Below are 9527 nucleotides of genomic sequence, written 5' to 3'. Positions count from 1 at the left end.
AAGGGTTCTGCTATTTGCTGTATACTTCCCTCCTGCATTACACCTTCCACGATGCATACCTCATATTTGTCCAGATTCCACGTTCCATTTCTTCACCCAAGTCTCCAGCCTATTTACATTCTGCTGTGTCCTCTGATAATTCTCTTCACTATCCACAGCTCCTCCAATCTTTGTCATCTGCAAACTTACAAATCAGACCACCTACATTCTCCTCCAAATCATTTATACACCCAGTGACCAGCAAAGGACTGGCTATGTAAGAAGCCAGAAAAATAAAGTCTGTCGAGGTTACTTGTGGGCTGGGAGACCAGGGTCCCTCATTCAAAAGCACTCAGTGCATCGGGAAGGGATAGCTTGCTGAAAGCCATTTCCCTGCCCTGGCTGCCAACCCACTCCTTCCCCCATGAACATCTCACGCTATCGCTGACTTGTTGCTTGGTCTATTGGCAAACCTGGGCCTCTGGTGAATGTTGTACCAGCAGCAGCCACTGCCTCCTTGGTGGTGCTGCCCAGCAATGAAGAACTGCCGGCCACTGATTGATTGGCAGCTTTTGGTGAGTGACCTTGATTCTGCGACAGACATTCCTGAAGAGAATCACCGCAGGGCTCCTGCCCACTCTCGAACCAGTGGGCAAGACCCCCAGATCTTCGCTATTAAATAATGTCCTTTGTGATAAACCCAACAGCGAAACCCAAAAGTTATCACTCCTAAATATATGATGGAAAATTTAGCATTGACTGTACTGATTCATGGCTGATTTTGAATTCTGCGACAGGAAGATGAGGCTAAGCAAAAATGATATGGAGATGCCGGTGTTGGACTGGGGTAAACACAGTAAGAGTTTTAACAACACCAGGTTAAAGTCCAACAGGTTTATTTGGTAGCAAATACCATTAGCTTTCGGAGTGCTGCTCCTTCGTCAGATGGAGAAGCGTCCATCTGACAAAGGAGCAGCACTCCGAAAGCTAATGGTATTTGCTACCAAATAAACCTGTTGGGCTTTAACCTGGTGTTGTTAAAACTCTTGCTAAGCGAAAACCCAGGGTAGGTAAGGGTGTATAGGGGTAGAAAACAGCTTTACAAATGAGCGCAATTTGCATTGGAATTTCCAGTTGTACCATAAGTGAAAATTCTACACCAATGTGTCTTACCTAGAAGCTATTTTAATAACAAATAACATTTAATGAAATACAACCCTTCTTCCATCAATATGTATGGACTATGCATAAATTAAGAGTAGAAATAATGTGCTGAAAACTCCCATTTTGCCCAGTAAAATCAACAAAGTAGAGAAATGTAGAACATGAGCAGTTGTTGTTTTTACTTATTGAAGCTAACAGCAGAACCCAAAAGAGCTGAAATTCCTGTCTGCCTCAATAATTGTATATCTTTGCCTGGGCAAATCTTCCACTCTGCCATTGCCTTTCCCAGCCTTGTTCTTGACCCACTTCTTGGTTTAATGGCAATTAAAAGATATTGGGAAGACAAGAGCATTTATGGCACTGCTGGTCACTTGCCGCTTATGTGGATGTTTGTATGGGGCATTGGGGAGGACATGGTTGGGGAGGTGATAGTATTTTGATATCTTGCCATAGCATTGGTGAACCAAAGGTCCAAGCTTCATAAAACTATGTAAAGTGACCTATTTTAAGCATGCTAATTTTATGGCAAAACTATTAAGTAAATTTGCCAGTTTTTACCACCTCCATTCCCCAGTCATTGGCAATACAATGTATCAGATACACCCTTGTGCCCAGTCTGATGTATTTCTGTAATTTGGTTCTCATAATATTTCTGTCCGTATTTCAGAAAAATATCATATACCCAACAGATATTAGTTCAGATGAGATTCTTTAGAAGTCAGCTCCCAGTAACAAGTACAAACAAGAATCTACCACACAAATATGATAATTTTTCCAAAGAAGCAAAATATGATGGTTCGTATTTGTTGAGCAGAAATCCTGCGAAGATCCATTTTTAAAATGAACAACAACAGAGGAGAATGTAAGCCTAGAAAACTATATCTATAAATAAACTATTTTCCAAGCAATTATTTAAATTTTTTTATGATGTGTTGGTGGATTTCCTGTGGTTCTCGTCACAAGGGTTGATAGTTCTGCAACAGTCACGTCTGTCATTCAGGCGTGAGTGGTTTTAAATAACAGGTTCAATATGCATTAATTAATACTATTTTGTTGATGCAATTGTTAAAGAGAATTGCACTAAATTACAGAAATTAATACAACCTCTCTTTCTGCAAATACCAAGCTAATCAGACTTGCAAACTCCATGGGCTACCACTCGGCCAAGAGGACTTCTGACAACCCAATTGTAGAAAACCAGTTGGTGAAGGAAAGAAGTGGTGTTTATGCATTTTATATTTATTTACAGATTTACACATTACAAGCAGACACCTCTTCACAACCATAATTTTAGTCTATGTCAATTTTAGAAACTCAATCCCCAGTTAAGGGCCGCCATTTACAAATAATTACACACAATTAATAGATTCACTTCCCTCTCTCCTTAAATGAAAAATTGGTTAATTGATTAGGAAACATGTGAAGGCATTAGAATGAGTGTAGAATAGATTTGTGGGAATGGTTCCAGAGATGAGCAACTTCAGTTACATGGATAGATTGGAGATGCTGGGACTCTTTTCCTTGGAGAATAAAAGGTTGAGAGGAGATTTGATGAAATATTTAAAATCATGAGGGGTCTGGATAGGGAGTAGATAGGGAAAAGATTCCCACAGTTGGGAGGATCAAGAACAAGAGGGCACAGATTTAAGGGAACTTGCAAAAGAAGCAATGGAGACATGGGAAACTTTGTCATGCAGTGAGTGGTTAAGATTTGGAATGTGCTGCCTGAGAATGTAGTGGAGGCAGGTTCAATTTAGGCATTCAAGGAGAACTGGATTAATATCTGAAAAGGAAGAATGTGCAGGGTTATGGGGAGGGGTTGGGGAAATGGTACTGGGTGATTGGTTGCTCACAGACACGACAGGCTGAATGGCCTTCTATGAACTGTAATTACAATTTACTTCACAAGCAACTCTGGGTACAAGGGGTGTATCTGGTACATAGAATTGCCAATGACTTGGGAATGGAAGCAGTAAAAAATGAAATGGCCAATTTACTTTATACAATTAATAGTTCAACAAGAAATCAGCATATTTAAAATAGACCACTTTGTAAAGTTTTATGAAGTTGGGACCATGGGTTCACTAATACGATGGAAGGGTATCACAATAATATAACCTCCTCGGGCTGAATGGTCTTCTTCTGCACTGTAGGGATTCTTTGAACCTTCTATATCTATCCCTTTAGCCATAAAGGCCAAGATAGGAAAGAAGCAGTTAAAAGAAAACGATGAAAGAAGAAAATGAGAGGAAATTTGAAAACAAAATGTGTTCTAGAGATGGATGAGGAGAGGAGGGAAAGGATAGAAAATGTGTGGGTTTCCTCCCACAGTCCAAAGATGTGTGGGTTAGGTGGATTGGCTATGCTAAATTGCCCCTTCGTGTCAGGGGAACTAGCTAGGTTAAATTTATGGGATTATGGGGATAGGACCTGGGTGTGATTGTGGTTGCTGCAGACTCAATGGGCCGAATGGCCTCCTTCTGCACTGCAGGATTCTACAATCCTGTCCCCCACATCCCCCATACAGACACCCATAAAAGAGGCAAGTTGTAATACTTAGGTGATGCACAAGCTAATTTGAAAAATGAATTAAATCAAAGCCTCCATATTCTGTACAGAGCACTGTGAGATATCTCTTCAGGATCCCGAACAATTTGATTTTATAAAACATTCAGAAGTGATGACTTGCAAAAGAGCCTTTGAAATTGTCTTGTCAGCATTTATTTCCAGCCAGCAAGGTTAATCTGTAACCATTTCTCCCTCACACTTCTCATAGAGTGTAATTTTATCACAAGGAATTATTGTGTACATTGGGTGTACTATCTTCCGTATGTGCATATTTAAAAATATAATCCCATATCCGCTGTCTCTACAACCACCAGTAGTTCAGCAGCTAAAGTACTTTTCACAACCATTTTATTTTGTTAGCTTATCAAGCTAAGGGACATTTTCCATTTTTATCCATCAAAAATATTATGAAACAGTTGCACTTGAATATCCATCAGGAAGATTAACATGTGAAGCTTTGCTAAAAATGACCAATTTCATGTTATTTAGATCATCTAAGGATGGGAACTAAAGTTATGATCTCAGTAAAGACCAGTAACCTTTTTCAAAAATAGAAAGAAATCCAGTATTCTAGTTATTCCCTGAAAGAATAAAGCCACAATATTCTATGGTTTAAACAAAAGAATTCTTAATATACAACAGTCAAACAAAGCAAACACTAAATACGACCTTAGATATCCACCTATAATCTAAAATCCAGAATTATCATAAGTTAAACATGAATTAACAGCAAATTGTAAACAATTGTAAGGTATGTGGAAAGCTTTCAAGTGTAAGTTGATAGGAATTCAGATCCGGCACATTCCTGTAAGGATAAAGGATAAGCATGGCAAGTTTCGGGCATCTTGGATAACAAGAGATATTGTGAGCCTAGTCAAAGAGAAAAAAGAAGCATTTGTCAAGGCTAGGATGCTGGGAACACACGCAGCAAGTGTGGAATACAAAGAAAATAGAAAGAAACTTAAGCAAGGAGTAAGGAGGGCGAAAAGGGGTCACAAAAAGTCATTGGCCAGCAGGATTAAGGAAAATCCCAAGGCTTGTTATACATCTATAAAGAGCAAGACAGTAGCCAGGGAGAGGGTTGCCCACTCAAGGACAGGGGAGGGGATCTATGCGTGGAGCCAGAGGAAATGGGCGAGGTATTAAATGAGTATTTTGCGTCAGTATTCACCAAAGAGAAGGACTTGGTGGATGAGTGTGGGGAAGGGAGTGTAGATAGTTTGGGTCATGCTGAGATCAAAAAGAGAGAGGTATTGGGGTTCTTGAGAAACATTAAGGTAGACAAGTCCCCAGGGCCTGATGGGATATACTCCAGAATACTGAGAGAGGCAAGGGAGGAAGTTGCTGGGGCCTTGAGAGAAATCTTTGTATCCTCACTAGCTACAGGGGAGGTCCAGAGGGTTGGAGATTAGCCAATGTTGTTCCTTTGTTTAAGAAGGGTAGCAACGACAATCCAGGTAATTACAGGTTAGTGAGCCTTACATCAGTGGTAAGGAAATTATTGGAGAGGATTCTTTGAGACAGGATTTATTCCCACTTGGAAATAAGTGCATGTATTAGCGAGAGGCAACATGGTTTTGTGAAGGGGAGGTCGTGTCTCACTGACTTGATCAAGCTTTTCGAGGAAGTGACAAAGAGGATTGATGAGAGTAGGGCAGTGGATGTTGTCTACATGGACTTCAGTAAGGCCTTTGACAAGGTCTCTCATGGCAGACTGGTACAGAAAGTGAAGTCGCACGGGATCAGAGGTGAGCTGGCAAAATGGATACAGAACTGGCTCGGTCATAGAAGACAGAGGGTAGCAGTGGAAGGGTGCGTTTCTGAATGGAGGGCTGTGACAAGTGGCGTTCCTCAGAGATAAGTGCTGGGACCTTTGCTGTTTGTAATATATATAAATGATTTGGAGGAAAATGTAACTGGTTTGTTTAGTAAATTTGCGGTCGACACAAAGGTTGGTGGAATTGCGGATAGCGATGAGGACCGTCAGAGGATACAGCAGGATATAGATCGGTTGGAGACTTGGGCGAGAGATGGCAGATGGAATTTAATCCAGACAAATGTGAGATAAAGCATTTTGGAAGGTCTATTACAGATGGGAAATGTACAGTAAATGGCAGAACCCTTAAGAATATTGATAGGCAGAGGGATTTGGGTGTACAGGTACATAGGTCGCTGAAAGTGGCAACACAGGTGGAGAAGGTGTTCAAGAAGGCATACGGCATGCTTGCCTTCATCGGACGGCGCATTGGGTTTAAAAATTGGCAAGTCATGTTGCAGATTTATAGAACTTTAGTTAGGCTGCGCCTGGAATATAGTGTTCAATTCTGGTCACTACACTACCAGAAGGATGTGGAGGCTTTGGAGAGGGTACAGAAAAGATTCATCAGGATGTTGCCTGGTATGGAGGGTATTAGCTATGAGGAGAGATTGGAGAAACTTGGTTTGTTCTCACTGGAATAACGGAGGTTGAGGGGCGACCTGATAGAAGTCTACAAGATTATGAGGGGCATTGATAAAATGGATAGTCAGAAGCTTTTTCCTAGGGTGGAAGAGTCAATTACTTGAGGGCATAGGTTTAAGGTGCAAGGGGCAAGGTTTAAAGCAGATGTATGAGGCAAGTTTTTTACACAGAGGGTGGTGGGTGCCTGGAACTCGCTGCCGGGGGAGGTAGTGGAAACAGATACGATAGTGACTTTTAAGGGGCGTCTTACCAAATACATGAATAGGATGGGAATAGCAGGATATGGCCCTGGAAGGGTAGGGGGTTTTAATTCAGTTGGGCAGCATGGTCGATGCAGGATTGGAGGGCCAAAGGGCTGTAATTGGTGTAATTTTCTTTGTTCTTTTTTCTTTGTTCTTTGTATAAATGGCAAATAAATGGCTGTTGTGAAGGATGGCAACGATGGCGGTGGCATGTCTGTAGAAACAGTTGCCACTGTGGAAGATTCCCTGTGACAGAGGCGATCTAGGTGCTACTTTAAAGTCTTCTCCCTGGTTTTCTGCATCTGCAGAAACTGAAGAAGAACCAACTTTATCAGATGGTGTGCCTGAGCCAAGTGGTGAACAGATCACCAAGAATACGAAAGCAAAGACTCCTGAACAACTGATTTTGTCTAAGTGGAACCAGCATCTACCCAAAAGATTCTCATATATATAGAAAATTCTATGTAATGATACTTGGTAAAATAATTATTGTTCATTGTAAGAGTTAAAGTTAATGTTAGTTGTTGTACTATGGAGTAATGGGAGAAGGATCTTATGTATTGTAAACCAATGCATCTCCGTGTATGGTGTCATATGATTACGTAGTGATATTATCAGAGACATGGGAGATTTTCCCTCTGTTCCATCTAAGACTAATGAAGCAATATCCATATGATGCAATGTGCAGAACTTGTTAATGAGGGCTGAGGCAATCACTAAAATCAATGTTATCATTGGCAGAATGTTAGATATAACCCAACTGGGATATTTTCCTGTCAAATTAAAATTGCACAAAGCTGTTAGAATAAAATTTGTGCTCTCTGCTTGTTTAACAATCCTGGTGAGATCACCTATAGGGTGCACACAAATAATGCATTGTATTTTGCTGCTCTTGATATTAATGACCCATGCTGCATATATATCAGACGATGTGGTATAATTTTACTGGGATCTTTCTATGTGTAATGACTCAGGAAGCCTGACTGGAAAAGAATGTGTTTATTACAAAATCCAAAGTAAAGCCACTACCGTGGTGTACACAACGGTATAAATAGGAGATTTCCACAGTATCTTAATTGCCGTGTTAATGTAAGCCCACTTGTGACAGTAATAAATAAACTAAAAAAACTAGTCCTGTCTGGGACTACAGTTTAGCAGCCCAGTCCTGGATCTGCCTTATGAAAGACTGGGTGTCTGCCACCTCCGTTTCTATGTCTGAGCTAAAATCTTCATCGTCCAAATGACTGGCTCTCGAGTTTTGAGAGCTGAGTTTTCCGTTCACAGGCTGTTGTGAAGGATGGCAACGGTGGCGGTGGTATGTCTGTAGAAACAGTTGCCACTGCGGAAGATTCCCTGTGACAGAGGCGATCTAGATGCTACTTTAAAGTCTTCTCCCAGGTTTTTACCTTATACCACCCCAGTCCTGTTTTCTTGAGACTATCTCCCAGAATTCATGGAGAGCCGTCGCCTAATTTCCTCATGTGGATCATGTTGTCCGATTCAGGGTATCTCTAGGACCCTATGGACTCACCTGACTGACACATGTGAAATGATTTTATCTAAGTACTTCTGCGTGTACCAGGCAAAAAGGAGTACACACACGAGCCAGAAGTCAGTGAAACAGTTGTAACTTTATTTGAAGATAACAAAAGTAAGAATTAAACTCACAATTTTAACTTTAACAACTCTATTTCTAACTAGCCAATTATTTTAGAAACTTAAATACTTCCCAGATATTCATAACTTTCTCCGGTTCATCAAATTCTTTGGTCTTTTTTTTTCTCTCTCTTCATGGGCTATTTCACTCTCTCTCTTTGGTTGGAGGGCAAGCTGCTATGTCCTGGCGTGCCTCTAGGTAGGCTGGAGTGTGGGGGTCAGGCACATGGCTTTTCTAACGGGGTTCACGTAAAGTCTCCAAGTTCGGTATGAATTTTCCATAGTAAGTTATGAGACATGGGAAAGACTTCAACCCCATTGTGTTCCCTGGAGTCGGAGCCCCTTTTATGTCCTTCACCTTCTCTTTGACAGGGTGTAATCCATCCTTGTTAACCCTGTACCTGAGGTTGTTGACCTAGGACATACATTTTTCCCTTTTTACTCGGACGCCAGCATCAGAAAAAAGCTGTGGGGGTTATCACACTGTGATTGTTTGGTGCATTGATTGGTGAATTTGGAAAGGGGGGAAACATCATGCATGATCGAAGGGGAGGGTTAAAGGGCAGCGGCCAGGCAGAGGGTTGGAATAAAGGGCCATGATTTCTCTCCCTGACCCTGCTCACAGGTTGACAAATAGAAATTTGATAGTTCAAATTGTCTCTCCAAGAGAACCATTCACATAGTGGTATAGTTGTGCATACGTAGCCAGATCTGTCAATCTTTTGTGCAAGGGGCACAGGAAAGGCTTTGTGCAGGTGGCATATAATTAACCTGAGGTATCCCTTTGCACATTTCTGCCAAAGTGGTGCCATCAAAAACCCGTAACTTTAATCAGATACTCCAGAATCCAGAAGTGGGCAGGAAATTAGGCATGCCCGCTACAACTCTGACCAATTTTTGCAGATGCACCACAGAAAGCATCCTATCCAGATGTATCACAGCTTGGTATAGCTCCTGTTCTGACCAAGACCACAAGAAACTACAAAGGGTTGTGAACGTAGCCCAGTCCATCACACAAACCAGCCTCCCATCCATTGACTCCATCTACACTTCCCGCTGCCTCGGAAAAGCAGCCAGCATAATCAAGGACGCCATGCATCCTGAATATACTCTCTTCCACCGGGAAAAAGATACAGATGTCTGAAAACATGTACCAACAGACTCAAGAACAACTTCTTCCCTGCTGTCATCAGACTTCCAGTCCGCGTCGTGTGACCCCTCAGACTTTTGAATGGAACTACCGTATATTAAGCTGATCTTTCTCTACACTTTATCTGTAACAGCAACACTATATTCTGCACCTTCTACCCTACATACTTTATGAACATGACTTGGAGATGCCGGTGTTGGACTGGGGTGGGCACAATAAGAAGTGATGAAGGAGCAGCACTCCAAAAGCTCATGATTCCAAATAAACCTGTTGGGCTTTAACCTGGTGTTGTGAGACTTCATACTTT

The sequence above is a fragment of the Mustelus asterias genome, chromosome 10 (assembly GCF_964213995.1).
Source record: "Mustelus asterias chromosome 10, sMusAst1.hap1.1, whole genome shotgun sequence".
Lineage (NCBI taxonomy): Eukaryota > Metazoa > Chordata > Chondrichthyes > Carcharhiniformes > Triakidae > Mustelus > Mustelus asterias.
This window is presented reverse-complemented; position numbering follows the sequence as displayed.